At 39.5% G+C, this 16490-nt stretch overlaps 1 protein-coding gene and 1 long non-coding RNA gene across 2 annotated transcripts in view; one reads left to right on the top strand and one right to left on the bottom strand.

Moving 5' to 3' along the window:
- The window catches only part of LOC307020598 (regulator of G-protein signaling 21-like), an 86993-nt gene that overhangs the window by 14488 nt on the left and 56015 nt on the right, over nt 1-16490 (top strand). The window lies entirely within an intron of this gene.
- LOC307020599 lies at nt 2291-14264 on the bottom strand. Its single transcript, XR_013802947.1, has 2 exons — nt 9929-14264; nt 2291-9489 (listed from the first exon to the last, which is right to left on the bottom strand). It is a non-coding gene; the product is annotated as an uncharacterized lncRNA (long non-coding RNA).

Below are 16490 nucleotides of genomic sequence, written 5' to 3'. Positions count from 1 at the left end.
GACGGACCACAACCTTATAATTATGAGCCTGCTAGGCGTCCAAGAGACCAGGAGCAGCCAAGGATTAGAAGAAATAACGGCCATCGGAGAGAAATTGAGCTGTGGTGTGTGGAGAACCAGTGGAGAACTGGGCAGCTATCTTGGTGAGTGACAGGCGTTAGCTACAGAATGTTAGCTAACGTCACATCACAACATTGTAAAGTTAGCTATCATATATCAGGCTATAACTAAAGTAGCATTGATAATATAGTAACGTTACTGGCAGGACTGTTGATACTGATCCATAACAGAAACTAATGCGCAAGTACAGTATCAGCCGTATCTCACGTTACCTAATGCAACTCCACACTATGGTGCTGTGTACCGGAGGGGAGACGCGAGATACGGCTGATACTTGACGATCTGGCGGAGAAAGGTTGTGGAGCCTCCGTTGATATGTCGTTGGTTTGATGGAAAGCAGGTGTGTAGTCGGGGAGGGTGCACAGCTGATTGCAGCAGGTGAGTGGAGGTTGAGCCGGGAGCCAGGAGTGACAGCCACCACGCACACACAAACAACACAGTACCGGAGGGGAGAGAGAGAGAGCAGCGAAGGGGGGGGGGGGAGATAGAAGTAATACGGTTTCCTGATAAAGCTGTGGAGAGTATGTGCTGCAGGGAGGTGGATGCACAACGCACCCAGGAACGAACGCTAGCTCCGGTCCTTTTTACTGTGGTCTCGATGTCCTGACAGGCTTGTATTTGTGCAACCTGCACAAACACAATACTGCATCATGATTACAAATGGTGAAATGCAATGTAAAACTACCGAAAAATACCAGCTCCTTAAAACACAACCGCTCTACTCAACGCAACTCCACTATACCCGCAATCAGAGAGCGGAGATGTGTCCCCTGTGTGATGTAATATGATGCGTTTGACGTATGACCTTAAAAAAAAGCCGTTTTTAAGAGCAGAGCTCAAAATTGCTCCTTTCCCCCTGAATTCCTGCCCCTATGTCTCGTAAAACATATCAAATCCTCTATTCACTTTTTTAAGGGTAATTTTCAAGCAAGTTTAAGCATAAATGTAGAAAAAATAAAAACCTGCAAGATGCTCTTTAAAGAGCATTTCTACAACCAGGTTGAAGAGAGCTCTCTCCTGAGAGGCTCAAATAACCTCAGCTCAGTGAGGTTAAGGCACACCTTGATATGATCATTATAGTTATTAATGAGACAATAGAGACTAAATTATTAACAGGTATAAAATACTATATGACAGTAACAAAAAAGTTGTTAAAAATAACAAGAAAGAGTTTGAAAGGGGAGTGATTTGTAAAATATCCAAAAAGAAAAATCTGCTTACAGTTCTGTTTTATCTGGGTGTTGAGAGATGTATCCATAGATCTCCTCATGTTGCTCTCAAAGTGCACCAGATTGATGCTTTTAACTTCAATATTTAAAAAAAAATCTTCCCGGGGGAGCATGCCCCCAGACCCCCCTGGAGGAGGTTAGGTCCCCCCCCCCCCACACACACTTAAATCATGTTCACATGGATAGAATACTGAATACATTTGCACACATCTTGTGTCCATATCTTTCTGTTTTGGTGGTCATGCCACAACCGTGCACGTGAATGCATGCATGCATGCGTCAAACATGAATCATGGTGAGATCTTTGGATTAAGAGGTTGCTTGTTCTTGGCACAGCATGAAAGAAAGGCCAAATGAATGGGCTGTGATTTTAGTTTTTTTAAGCAGAGGTTGAGTTCAATTATTTGTACGGCCCTCGGAGGATGTTGTACAAATTTAAAGGAAAAAGGTTCCCCACCCCTGCTGTAAATAATAATAAAAACCCTTGATTTATAACTTAACATCTCTGTCTCCTATTGAGCTGAGTATATTATAAAGAATAGCCAGTTAATTGAAGGATTATAGCACAGGCAGATGGTCAGATGGTATATTACGCTGTTTTTTTTCTGCTTCTAATAGTTCTCTCTTTTTTCACCATACCTGCGTTTGCATCACTGAAAAAAGCACCAGAAGCTTTTAAGTTGTTCGTGCCCCACCACTTTTGTACATATAAAAACGCCACTTTTCGCGTAGTTAAGTATGTTGGATAGATAAATATGTTGCGTAATTAAGTATGTTACCTAACATGTTGCTACCTACAGGCCACAATTCAAATATTTTATAAAAATGTAACTTAACAATTACTTTAAAAAGTAATCATTGACTTTTCGTTTCAAGTTGGAAACAAATTCAGATTTCTGGGGTTAAAGCCCTTTGTCTTTGATCCCTCCATCCTAACCTACTCCCTATGTTGACATTTTTGCTCTTTATTCCATGTGACTTGACTTACTGGTTAACTATGGTGTAAGTAAAATAGTAGAAAATTAATGCACTTAATACTAACCCTAGGTCTAATGACCAAGATGTCTTTCTGAATACTTGCTAATGAAAGGACTAGACATAATACAAATGTTTGTACGCAATATGATTCTTTCAGATCTTCCTTGAGAGAGAAATCACTGATTAATTGTAGCCTTCAATGACAGATGGTAATGTAGCCGTTGTTGTGGGTGTCTCTATCAAGACGGATGTTCAACATTACTAAAACAAATACAATCTAAACCTCATTATAAACAAATTAAAGAACATTTGAATGATTAAGTCTAACATTGACCTTGAATAAACATATATCCCAAGCTACAGCCGGTATCCAATGTAGATTCTTAAAGGTGTCACGATCTGTCTGTGTTGTGTTCATTTCTAGATCTGTCTTTGGTTTCCTGTTTTATTTTGAAAAGTGTTCACCCCCTGTCTTGCCTGTTGCTTCCTGTCTCTGTGTTCCCTGCTGCCTGATTACCTGATTGTGTTCACCTTGTGCCCCTGTGTTTTCTCCTCCCTCCTCACCTGTGTCTTGTTTGTGTGATTAGTCCTGTGTGCATTTAAGTTCTGGTTTTTCTGTCTGTCATTGTGAGATTCTTGATGTTGTTGGAAGGGTTTCTGTTCTGAGCGACTTCATGTTTGGTCTTGCCAAGTTTTTGACTTTGTTTGCCTGGCCTAGTTCTGGAAATAAAGGATTCCTGCTTTCAACATAATCTTCTGCATTTGGGTCCTGTGTACCTTGCCCTCCAGCCGTAACAGAAGGTCTCCTATTATACTATTGTTAGGCATACGTTATAGGTCTCAGATATATCAAAAATACAAAAAAAAACGTGTCTCTGAAGTGTTTGGCTCAAAATAGTAGTGATGGTGAGATGAAGCCTTATGAAGCTTTGAAGCTTTCCAGCCAATTGTTTCGCAAAAGGGTTCATCTCATGAGGCTTCATTTGAACACAAACCCCCTGTTGGTCAAAGTGTGTAAAACAGGCAGATTGGACATCTCAACAGTGTGCTCTATCTCATTCCGAGTTCCCAATGAGTAAAGCCTTAGAATAACTCTAAACAACGAACATTAAATCATATTTTCATGTTAACAATATTGTTTTTATTCCAGTTGATTGTGATTGAAAAGCCTAAGGAGGCTGGTAAACATTGCAAAGAGGGATTTGTATTCCTTACTAATATTCATAAACTTAACCATGTTGTAGCCTGAGAAAGGCTAAACCATATCAAAGAATACATTTATTAACTACATTATCTCATTTAGCTGTAGCTTTTATAAACAACAAAAAAGACGTATTGACGAGTCGTTGAACCAGGGACCCTACGTGAGTCAACTGCTTTCCAGCTGAGCCACAGCACACACACTAAATTCATCTGAAAACACTGCACACTATTTATTCATTTATTTATTCATTGATGTTTTTATTCCTATTTCTATTTATGCTTTTATTTATTTATACTTAAAACATGTTCCGACCTCTATATAAGTGAGGGTCTGAGCTCTTTTAATTCCATCGTGTCACCGGCCCGGGTACAGGAGGGGTAATATTGTTCTTATTATACATCCATGGGTAATATGAGCGTTGTGGTTCAACCGATCTAAAGCACTTTCTGCTTCCAGCAAATCGGTTCACTAAAAGGTTCATCTGAGGCTTCATGTTGGTTAACAGGTGTAAAACAGCCAAATATTATTTGTAATCTTTGACATACTAAAAATACTGGAAATAATGATACAAAAGTGTAAAAGATGTAAAATGTATTTGTAATCCTGTATTAACAGAATTTTGCACCAGTACGTGCTTTAAAATTACTGTATATAATAATAAAAACAATGTTGTATCAATACAGTATCTTGTTGTTATATCTATACATAAATAAATGTAAATGTCTGCTGCCTTCTATAAAGACAAAAGAAGCAATATATTAGGGCTGTGCGATTATGGCAAAAATCATAATCACGATTATTTGGGTCAATAATTGATATCCATTTATTGAACTTTAAAACAAATAATATTTTACCAATAAACAAGATCAACAAATATGTTGGAGCGCACTTCCAAAACCATACTAAACATATATTAATATGATAAATAAAAATAAATTAGACCAAAATAAATTAAATCAAATATGTTGCAGTGCACTGTCACAACCTACTGAAAACTCCTTAACATATAGCCGACATCTTGGTAAAACATATTCAACATATTCCACTCAGTTAAACGTTGAAGGCTGGCCAACCCTCATGGTCCAGAAGTAACAGGAAATACATTTTGAACTACAATTTAAGACCAAATAAAAATGTTTTGGCCACCATGGCAAATGCTGGTAGGGCTGCTCATGTCATCTCTTAAAGATTTTTTGCAAGAAACACCAGCCTGTTTACATGGTCTGGTTTCAGAGATGAGCGCAGACAGGTGACAATATTGCCACCTGTACTGAAGACCCTCTCTGAAGAGGAACTTGTGGCAGTGCTGCCACATCAATGACCTCTTGCCTTTGACCAGTATAGTGTTATCAACAGCTCCCGGAAACGTAAGTTCTAGTATTACACTAGATAGTAAACTAGAATGCTTTTCAGCCATAAACCTTGAACAATTAAATTCAATGATTCTCTCTTCTAAACCATCAACGTGTATCTTAGACCCGATTCCAACTAAGCTGTTAAAAGAAGTTTTTCCATTAATTAGCACTTCTTTATTAAATATTATGAATATGTCTTTATTATCAGGCTATGTTCCACAATCATTCAAAGTAGCAGTGATAAAACCGCTTCTTAAAAAGCACAACCTCGATCCAGAGGTTTTAGCCTCTAGACCTATAGACCTATTTATAATCTTCCGTTCCTCTCAAAAATTCTTCAGAAAGCAGTCGCAAAACAGCTGTGTGATTACTTAAAAAACTATGATTTATTTGAAGATTTTCAGTCTGGCTTTAGAACACAACATAGCACAGAGACAGCTCTGGTTAAAGTCACAAATGACATTCTAATAGCCTCTGACAAGGGACTTGTCTCTATTCTTGTCTTGCTCGATCTTAGTGCTGCATTTGATACTATCGACCATGATATCCTATTGCAAAGACTAGAGCACTTAGTTGGCATACAGGGAACTGCTTTAGGCTGGTTTAGGTCCTATCTATCTGAACGCTCTCAGTTTGTACGTGTCAACGATGAATCTTCCATGCAAACAGAAGTTAGCCATGGAGTGCCACAGGGCTCAGTGCTTGGACCTATTTTGTTCACCCTATATAATATGCTTCCGTTAGGCAATATTATAAGGAATCATTCTGTAAACTTTCATTGTTATGCGGATGATACTCAACTATATTTATCAATCAAGCCTGATGAAATTAATCATTTAAATAAAATTCAAGACTGCCTCAAGGACTTAAAAACGTGGATGACCTTACATTTTTTGATGTTAAACATGACAAAAACTGAAGTTATTGTACTTGGCCCGAAGAATCTACGAAACAAATTATCTAAAGATATATTAACTATGGATGGCATTAATTTGGCCTCCAGTGAGACTGTAAGGAATCTTGGTGTTATATTTGATCAGGATTTATCCTTTAACATCCACATAAAATCAATTTCAAGGACCGCCTACTTCCATCTACGTAACATTGCACAAATCAGGCATATCTTGCCTCAAAACGATGCAGAGAAACTAGTCCATGCATTTGTTACTTCAAGGCTGGATTATTGTAACTCCTTATTATCAGGGTGTACCAAGAAGTCAGTCAAGTCGCTTCAGCTGATTCAAAATGCTGCAGCTCGTGTACTAACCAGAGTTAGGAAAAGGGACCACATTACTCCTGTTCTGGCTGCCTTACACTGGCTCCCTATAGAACACAGGATAGAATTTAAAATTCTTCTTCTCGCCTACAAAGCCCTTAATGGGCAGGCGCCATCTTACCTTAAAGAACTCATTATACCCTATTGTCCTACTAGGGCATTGCGTTCCAAGAATGCAGGGTTGTTGGTTGTTCCTAGAGGCTCTAAAAGTACAATGGGAGCCAGAGCCTTTTCTTATCAAGCTCCACTTTTGTGGAATCAGCTTCCAGTTTGTGTTCGGACGGCAGACACCCTATCCGTTTTTAAGAGTGCGCTTAAGACCTTCCTTTTTGATAAAGCTTATAGTTAGGGCTGATTAGATTCAGCCCCTAGTTTTGCTGATATAGGCTTAGTTTGTCGGGGGACATCTTACTTCTTCCTTCTCTCTGTCTATACCTGTGTACTCTCATGTTCCGATTAACCCAGCTTCCCCAAATTTCTTTCTTTTTGGTGTCTATATACGCCGGGATCCGGAGTCATGGATGATCCTGCGGTCCTGTGTCATGGATTGCGAGTCCTGGATCTTGAGTCGTGGCTGTGGTCCTGGATCATAAGTCCTGGATTGATATACTCGTGGATTCATCTTCCTATTATACACACATGCATTTCCAAACATTTGGACTACCTATGTTGCAAATGTATTATCTTTTCAATTTACACACGGCATCTATTGCACGTCTGTCCGTCCTGGGAGAGGGATCCCTCCTCTGTTGCTCTCCCTGAGGTTTCTCCCATTTTTCCCTTTAAACTGTGGGTTTTCTCTGGAAGTTTTTCCTTGTACGATGTGAGGGTCTAAGGACAGAGGGTGTCGTATTGTCATACTGATATTCTGTACAAACTGTGAAGTCCACTGAGACAAATGTAACATTTGTGATATTGGGCTATATAAATAAACATTGATTGATTGATATGACACAGGAAAAAAAGAAAAGAATCTGAACCCTTTCTTTGCCATTATATAAAAATAGTGTTGCTACAAAAGTATAAATTAGGTTTACTAATAAGACAACTCAGATCTGAAGCTACACAGGAATCTGCTGCCAAAGTGCAATAAAAAAGACAAAATTAATAGAATCAAAGCCTTTTTTTGTTGCATTTTAGTAGAGTATAAAAATAAATGCCTTTTAAAATAGGATGCAAGCAAAACTAGTTTCTTAACCTGAATTGATAATAGACTATAATCAATTTAAACAGAATGTTTGCATTCTTATACCATTTTGTACAATAATTATAATGAATAAGTTCAAACAAACTAAAACTTACAGCTGATTAATAACGGTATCTAACAAAAACCTCTTGAAATGCTACTGTTATTTTTACTGTCCCCCAAAAGCGCGTTGGCAGCCTCCAGGAATGCTTCTTTCACAACTTCGCCGTCTTTGAAAGACTTCATGTGTTTCGCAAGAACGTGACTGACACGATAAGATGCTATGGTAGCAGCCTTGCTCTTGTTGTTGGGCCTGGTGAGAATGGATTGCTGTGCATTTAGCTGTCCTTTCAGGTCCCTCCCCTTTTGGGAGCGTAGGGCAGAATTAGGAGGGAATTCCGTCTCGTAGCGTTTGTGCACTGTTTTGAAATGCCGCTCCTAAATTAGCCTTCTTCGATAAAGCCACGCTTGCATTGCAGATGAGACAGATGGACTTTGAATTCGAATAGACAAAAAATAATCATCCTCCCATTCGGATTGAAAATTATATATTTTGGGCTTTTTTGCTTCTGCCATAATTGCGTACTTGTGTGTGTGCGGACTGTCACTCCTGTTGACACGGACAACATCAGCAAACTAGTGCACTGCCCACTGCCCACCAGCCACCCCCCGACACATGGGGTGACACCGGCCAATCACAAAGCTTTGATGCGTTCAAGTGCATTATTCTGGCACAGGAAGATTATGTTACAGGACATTAACGATCAAACAGAATATTGTTCTTCTATTTTTAGACACACCTCGCGATCGACTGGGAATCACCCCGACTGGTTGGGCACCCCTGGGCTAGACCATAGGTCCGTTGTGGTGGCAAAGTAGTCAGCTAGAGCCACATCTCTCTCAACTTCCCCACAGCATTTGTCATATAGCACAGGCAGCTCAGACCTGCTGAAATAATACCGAGACGGCATCGCGTAACGCTTGTCCAACGTGTTGACAAGTTGCTTAAAGCCCTGGTTGCTAACAGTGCTAACTGGGCACATATCTTTAGCGATGTGAAATGTAATGGCACCTGTAATATCTCTGTGTCTCTGCGAGCTCGTCGCGCAGGCCGTTGCTCTGTACAATGCATCCTGAATCGATGACTGTGATGATGTGGTGGATGAAGTCGAGCGGGCATCTGCTTTTTGGTCTGCTTTTTGTTGTATTATTGCCCGGTCGTATTGCACTTTGTGGTTGTATTTCAGATGATTAAAGAGATTGGCTGTGTTAGCGTGTGGTGCCAACACAACCTGGTAAATCCTGCACTGTGCTATGTTTTGCTCCTGAAAGCCAAAGTACTTCCAAATAGTGGAAATAGTTTTACCCTTCTTTTTAAAGAGTTGCTGCTCTTGTTCTGACATCTTCGCTCGCGCTAAACACTCACAACACATGTCACTCCCACGTCGCCGAGTGGGCTTTTAGGGAGGGGCGAAAGCGCACCCAGCAAAAAATCCTATTTTGTCAATTATGCTTTTTTCATAATCGTCGAAAGCCATAATCGTAATCACGATTAAAATACGATTAATTGCAAAGCCCTACAATATATGTTCGAACAGTGGTGTAGTCTACTTTTTTGTAGTGGGTATACTGTAATAATTGTATTCATCCTGTCTCGAAGCAACACCTCATGAACACCATCACACTTACTAATGCATAGACTAGTCTTGAGACTGGTTATGTGTTATCAACATGTCAATGTATTATAATCATTTTTATGTGACTTTTAACTGCCAGAGACATTAACAATAAAAAAATAAAAGAATGAACAATGATGGAAAAAGCCCACTTATCTTCTAGGGTTGAACAGTTAATCGACATTTTTATCAAAATCTCAATATGGCCTACTGCAAACACTGTCTCTGACACAGCTCTCACCAAATTTCCAACTAAATCCTGTCCACCCTTCTCCGTGAGCTCCTGGGCTATTTTGTGTGCTCTGGACGTCTCATGTCGTCTAATCTTGTTTCTCAAAGAGGCCAGAGATGTTGATCTGCTTGAATCTGAGGACTGGATCTTAAAGTGCACCCACTCCTCAGACATAGACACTCGTTGTTCTGTGAGGACACCTGTTGATTTTGTAGCGCTGCAAAGAGCACAACCTGGAAATAAACAAAACCATGACTAATTAGCATAATACAAGTTTTTACCAATAATATCTGCAGAAAAGAGCCAAGATTTACTCAAAAGTATTTAATAAACTGCTTACAATATTTACATCATGGCTAACAAATGCATGAAAAGCAGATAAAAGGAGAAAAATGTTCCACTTTTTCAATAGCTAATTATTTGACAACTACTGATAACTAACATATAGTAATATAATGGTGCAAATGTTTTAAATGCACTTTTAACATGACCATGAATTAACTCTCATTTGCATAGTCATTGACTTTATGAATTTCTGTTGTTTAGATCAGCTTTCCTTTGCATGTGTGCTGACATTTACCTAACTTTCTGTCCCTCCACTCTAACCAAGGATGCCTGTTCTTACATTCCAGCTACTGTTACGTTAATGATAACCATGCTAATTCCACTTACCGGGTAAATTTGCAGTAGCGCCGGGCTCGTTCTCTGTCACCTTTAGGACAGCCGCCTGACCTGGCTCTTCTTCTGTAGTGGTAATAGGGGAAAACTTCGGAAAACATAAAAATATTTTCGTCTGTTTTCGTTTCATGTTTGCTTCCTGTTTAGCGCTCCGCGAACTTGAATGATGGAAGGATCCAATTCTGATAACGTTAGAGAAACGTGGGGTTTGTCAGAGCCGAACAAAGTGTGTTGCTGTTGCTTAGCAACAGGCCAAAAGCGACGGAAGCCCCAGACGTCCAAAAGTATTAACACAGAAGGGGGCGAAAGCGTGAAAGCGAAGTCACAAAATGATGTTGTTACGTATCATCGCTCATTTTTAAGAGGGCATACGGAAATCACTGGCATTTTCTAGTGGGTATACGGCGTATACCAGCGTATCACGTAGACTACACCACTGTGTTCGAAAACTGGAAAAGAAGAAGGGTTTAACTTGCCAGAGGGCAGCGAATATGCTTGTGTGACTTTGCAGAGGGCAGTGAAAATGCTTGTGATTCATGGAACAATTTTATTGGTTTTTGTTTAAAAACAATATTTTTTCCACAGTTTTTGGGCTTAGGTGATTTATTTTCTTTGACACAACTTCTCCTGCCTTTGAAAAGACCCTTTCACACGGGACTGAGGAAGAAGGTGTGCACAAAAAAGTGACTGCAAGTTTATACAGGTTTGGATAAACATGTTTTTGTGTCTGCCAGTAGTTCAGAGGGTCCTCCAAGCGTCCGATATTTGGTTCGGCCAGGTACCGCTGGACTTCAACAGTTGCGTCAGCTGTGGCATTCTTGGTCTTCCTGGACATCTTCACAGTCTGATCCAATTTATACCAGAGTTTGTTTCCTGAAAAGTATACACAGAGAGTGTCAGTGGATGTAGTAATTACTTCAAATTGCTTTAAAATTAATAAAATTACCTGGGGTTTCTTGTTCAGGTTGAGATGTGGATGGACTTTCTTGGGGCACGGCTTCAGGTGTTCGGATCAGTGCACCACATTCAGTCACAAGCCTTTTTGTGGCTTCTGCAGCTTTTAAAGGGCTAAAAAATCAGATCAGTTTGAACCTGGGGTCCAGAAGCGTTGCCAATGACATGATGCTCATAGATTGGAGTGTGTGGAGCCTCTGTCTTAGCTGCCTTAAGAGGTGTTCTTTTTTTTTTTCAGTCTTACGCATCCGACCTGGAAAACTTTGCAGCCAATCTTATTTGTTACAGTGTACCGTGCACCAGGTCCTTATTCAGAATTCTTATCAGAATTCTCTGAGTTTTTATCAGCTTTGGTAATTAAAACAGATAAAGTAATTATCGTAGGTGACTTTAATATTCATGTTGACGATGATAAAAATAGCCTTACTGTTGCATTTAACTCTATATTAGATTCTGTTGGTTTCTGTCAGAGTGTAAATAAACCAACCCACTGCTATAATCACACTCTTGACCTTGTTCTGACTTATGGTATTGAAATTGAGCAACTATTAGTCGAACCGCATAATCCTGCTTTATCCGACCATTTCTTAGTAACTTTTGAAGTACTGTTACTAGACTACAAAGCATTAGCCAAAAGCTCCTGCAGCAGAAACCTATCTGTTAGTGCTATAGCCAAATTTAAGGAAGAGATTCCACCAATACTTAACTCGATAGCATATCTGCATGTAGGGGAGGAAACTTATACAAAATGTACACCACCCCAAATTGATCATGTTGTTGATAGTGCTACAGATGCGCTGCGAATAAAATTAGACTCTGTTGCTCCTTTGAAAAAGAAGAAAATAAAACAACATAGATTAGCTCCATGGCATAATGCCGAAACCCGCAAAATAAAGCAAAAGTCGAGACAACTTGAAAGGATACGGCGTTCCACTAAACTTGAAGAATCTCGTTTAATTTGGCATATTACACTCAATGAATATAAGAAAGCACTGCGTAAAGCGAGAGCAGCCTACTACTCTTCATTAATAGATGAGAATAAGAATAATGCAAGATTTCTTTTCAGCACTGTAGCCAGGCTGACAGAGAGCCACAGCTCGACTGAGCCTTCTATTCCCATAGCACTCAGTAGTAATGATTTTATGTGCTTTTTTAACGATAAAATTGTTACTCTTTGAAACAAAATCAATGACCTCTTGCCTTTAACCAGTATAGTGTTATCAACAGCTCCCGGAAACGTAAGTTCTAATATTACACTAGATAGTAAACTAGAATGCTTTTCAGCCATAAACCTTGAACAATTAAATTCAATGATTCTCTCTTCTAAACCATCAACGTGTATCTTAGACCCGATTCCAACTAAGCTGTTAAAAGAAGTTTTTCCATTAATTAGCACTTCTTTATTAAATATTATGAATATGTCTTTATTATCAGGCTATGTTCCACAATCATTCAAAGTAGCAGTGATAAAACCGCTTCTTAAAAAGCACAACCTCGATCCAGAGGTTTTAGCCAACTATAGACCTATTTCTAATCTTCCGTTCCTCTCAAAGATTCTTGAGAAAGCAGTCGCAAAACAGCTGTGTGATTACTTAAAAAACTATGATTTATTTGAAGATTTTCAGTCTGGCTTTAGAACACAACATAGCACAGAGACAGCTCTGGTTAAAGTCACAAATGAAATTCTAATAGCCTCTGACAAGGGACTTGTCTCTATTCTTGTCTTGCTCGATCTTAGTGCTGCATTTGATACTATCGACCATGATATCCTATTGCAAAGACTAGAGCACTTAGTTGGCATACAGGGAACTGCATTAGGCTGGTTTAGGTCCTATCTATCTGAACGCTCTCAGTTTGTACATGTCAACGATGAATCTTCCATGCAAACCAAAGTTAGCCATGGAGTGCCACAGGGCTCAGTGCTTGGACCTATTTTGTTCACCCTATATATGCTTCCGTTAGGCAATATTATAAGGAATCATTCTGTAAACTTTCATTTTTATGCGGATGATACTCAACTATATTTATCAATCAAGCCTGATGAAATTAATCATCTAAATCAAATTCAAGACTGCCTCAAGGACTTAAAAACGTGGATGACCTTACATTTTTTGATGTTAAACACGACCAAAACTGAAGTTATTGTACTTGGCCCGAAGAATCTACGAAACAAATTATCTAAAGATATATTAACTATGGATGGCATTAATTTGGCCTCCAGTGAGACTGTAAGGAATCTTGGTGTTATATTTGATCAGGATTTATCCTTTAACGCCCACATAAAATCAATTTCAAGGACCGCCTACTTCCATCTACGTAACATTGCAAAAATCAGGCATATCTTGCCTCAAAACGATGCAGAGAAACTAGTCCATGCATTTGTTACTTCAAGGCTGGATTATTGTAACTCCTTATTATCAGGGTGTACCAAGAAGTCAGTCAAGTCGCTTCAGCTGATTCAAATTGCTGCAGCTCGTGTACTAACCAGAGTTAGGAAAAGGGACCACATTACTCCTGTTCTGGCTGCCTTACACTGGCTCCCTATAGAACACAGGATAGAATTTAAAATTCTTCTTCTCGCCTACAAAGCCCTTAATGGGCAGGCGCCATCTTACCTTAAAGAACTCATTATACCCTATTGTCCTACTAGGGCATTGCGTTCCAAGAATGCAGGGTTGTTGGTTGTTCCTAGAGGCTCTAAAAGTACAATGGGAGCCAGAGCCTTTTCTTATCAAGCTCCACTTTTGTGGAATCAGCTTCCAGTTTGTGTTCGGACGGCAGACACCCTATCCGTTTTTAAGAGTGCGCTTAAGACCTTCCTTTTTGATAAAGCTTATAGTTAGGGCTGATTAGATTCAGCCCCTAGTTTTGCTGATATAGGCTTAGTTTGTCGGGGGACATCTTACTTCTTCCTTCTCTCTGTCTATACCCGTGTACTCTCATGTTCCGATTAACCCAGCTTCCCCAAATTTCTTTCTTTTTGGTGTCTATATACGCCGGGATCCGGAGTCATGGATGATCCTGCGGTCCTGTGTCATGGATTGCGAGTCCTGGATCTTGAGTCGTGGCTGTGGTCCTGGATCATAAGTCCTGGATGGATATACTCATGGATTCATCTTCCTATTATACACACATGCATTTCCAAACATTTGGACTACCTATGTTGCAAATGTATTATCTTTTCAATTTACACACGGCATCTATTGCACGTCTGTCCGTCCTGGGAGAGGGATCCCTCCTCTGTTGCTCTCCCTGAGGTTTCTCCCATTTTTCCCTTTAAACTGTGGGTTTTCTCTGGAAGTTTTTCCTTGTACGATGTGAGGGTCTAAGGACTGAGGGTGTCGTATTGTCATACTGATATTCTGTACAAACTGTGAAGTCCACTGAGACAAATGTAACATTTGTGATATTGGGCTATATAAATAAACATTGATTGATTGATTGATTGTTCTCCCATTTCTTTGGCCACTGCTACTGCAGTTTTTGCCATCTCCTCTTGAAGCATTTGCTCCAGCATTTTGAGGAGGGGCACAACCTTGGAACCAGATACATCTCCTCAGAAAGCTCAATGGTGGCATCATTGAATCCAGACAGCAGAGAGAGGCACCCACTTATGGTGGTGAACTCAGCAGAGGTCAGTGTGGTGATTTCTGTGTTCAAACTGGCTAATGCCGCACCAACTGGTTCTCTGAGGTCCACCAGACGTTGCAGCATGTGATATGTGCTACTCCAGCGGGTCTCCACCTCTTGCAGGAGCTTCAGTTTGGGCCTTCCCAATTGCCACCGATACAAGCTTCTCCTTTAACACAACATTAAAGATGTATTTAACCTGTTAAACCCCGAGCCTGTTTTTCAGGTTTCAGGCTCAAAAATGACATTCCCAGAACAAATGACCATATCTTCCCTTCTAAAAGGGTTAAATTAATAATCTTTTTTCTCAAAGTAATGATAAACCTGTCAGTTGGATGTGGAAAAGTCAGATTCAATATAGATGTTTTTTATTTTAAAGAAAATTCCGATTGACCATGGTAAAAAACTGTAAATTATAGTGTCCGTCCAAAAAATATTTTGTACTTATAGTGAAAATTAACCTATAAGTGGCAAGCAAAGCCAAAGGCCCCTTAACCTATTCGGGTGGTCCATGCATCCACCCCCCCCTCAAATAAGATAATACATGCGAGTTCATGGCTACTGTAGACAACGATCTTGTTGCTCTGTGTTGCGTTGTTAATGAGTGAAACACACCGGAGTTGAGGATCTGTGGGGTTTATTCTCCCAAAAATATCATTTACAATTTACAATTCAGGCATTTAGCAGACGCCTTATTCCAAAGCGACTTACAATGACCAATTACAGGGACATTCTCCCTGGAGTAACCGAGGGCTAAGTGCCTTACTCAAGGGTAAGTGGTGTTCCAGGCAGGATTTGAACTCGCAACCTTCCGATCATCAGCCCACCTCGCTATCCATTAGACTACCAAAAAAAAGAACAAAAAAAGATTAATAATAATATATATTTTTTTTTTTATGAGATCCATTTGTGGCAGACGATATTTAATTGTGGCGGCCCGCCACAAATAAATCAATGTATGGGAAACACTGAATAAGTACCCTGTATCAAGATTGATGCAAAACAAGGGATATTTGACCTTTTTAGACAGATTTAGCACAAAAAAAACTCTTCTGGGGCCATTCGGGTGGATTTTTCATATCTCTGGCTCCCCTTGCTGGATTTTGAGATGTGACATCTCTTTCTAACCGTCAGAGCCAATGGAATCGAGGGGAACTCCCACATAGTCCTTATTTGGTCATGTGTGTGTGTTAGACTGACGCATAGCAAAGACCAGAAGCAGCAGCCACTCTGGTGGCTACCATTAGCAGCTAACTTTTGCTCTGCGATTTTTACATAAAAATTGAATTATGGATTATAAATAAAACAAATTATTGCCCAGAAACTTTATCAACCTATGGATTAACCGCGTTTTTTCTGCTGTGTTAAGAATGAGTATCTTTTAACTTTCTTTTATTTGCATGATAAAGTGAAGTTAACATGGTTAAATTATAAAATATATTATTCCAAAATATTAAATGACAAACCTTGAGCAGGTCCACCTCCATGTCCCTCCTTGTTCTCAAGTATGGCACGAATCGATAATGCCTTAGCATGGATGAAGTATTATTATTAGGGATGTCCCGATCACCTTTTTTTGCTCCCGATCCGATTCCGATCATTTGATTTTGACAATTTGCCGATACAGATTTTTCCCGATCCGATCTTTATGCAATGCATTAAGAGAAAAAAAAGAAAAAAAGCATTCAAGTTGTCCCTTAAGGTTATTTTTTTATTTAAATGGGATATTCTATCCAACATGGATATAGCTTCTTTCTTTCACAGCAGCATTGGATCAGTTCAGTTATGCAGCATTGGATCAAAACAAAATAAAGCTTTCAGTACTCGTTAGCTTACTGCTACAATTAGACACTGCGCCCAGCCCACTCTGTTGCCAGATTTGAGAGAAATAAGCAACCAAGTCTATGAAAACAAGCCCCAAAGAAGCAACACATACATGATGTTGTGTAATTTGAAACCAAAACTAAGGCCT

Source organism: Notothenia rossii (assembly GCF_949606895.1).
Source record: "Notothenia rossii genome assembly, chromosome: 9".
Lineage (NCBI taxonomy): Eukaryota > Metazoa > Chordata > Actinopteri > Perciformes > Nototheniidae > Notothenia > Notothenia rossii.
This window is presented reverse-complemented; position numbering and strand designations above follow the sequence as displayed.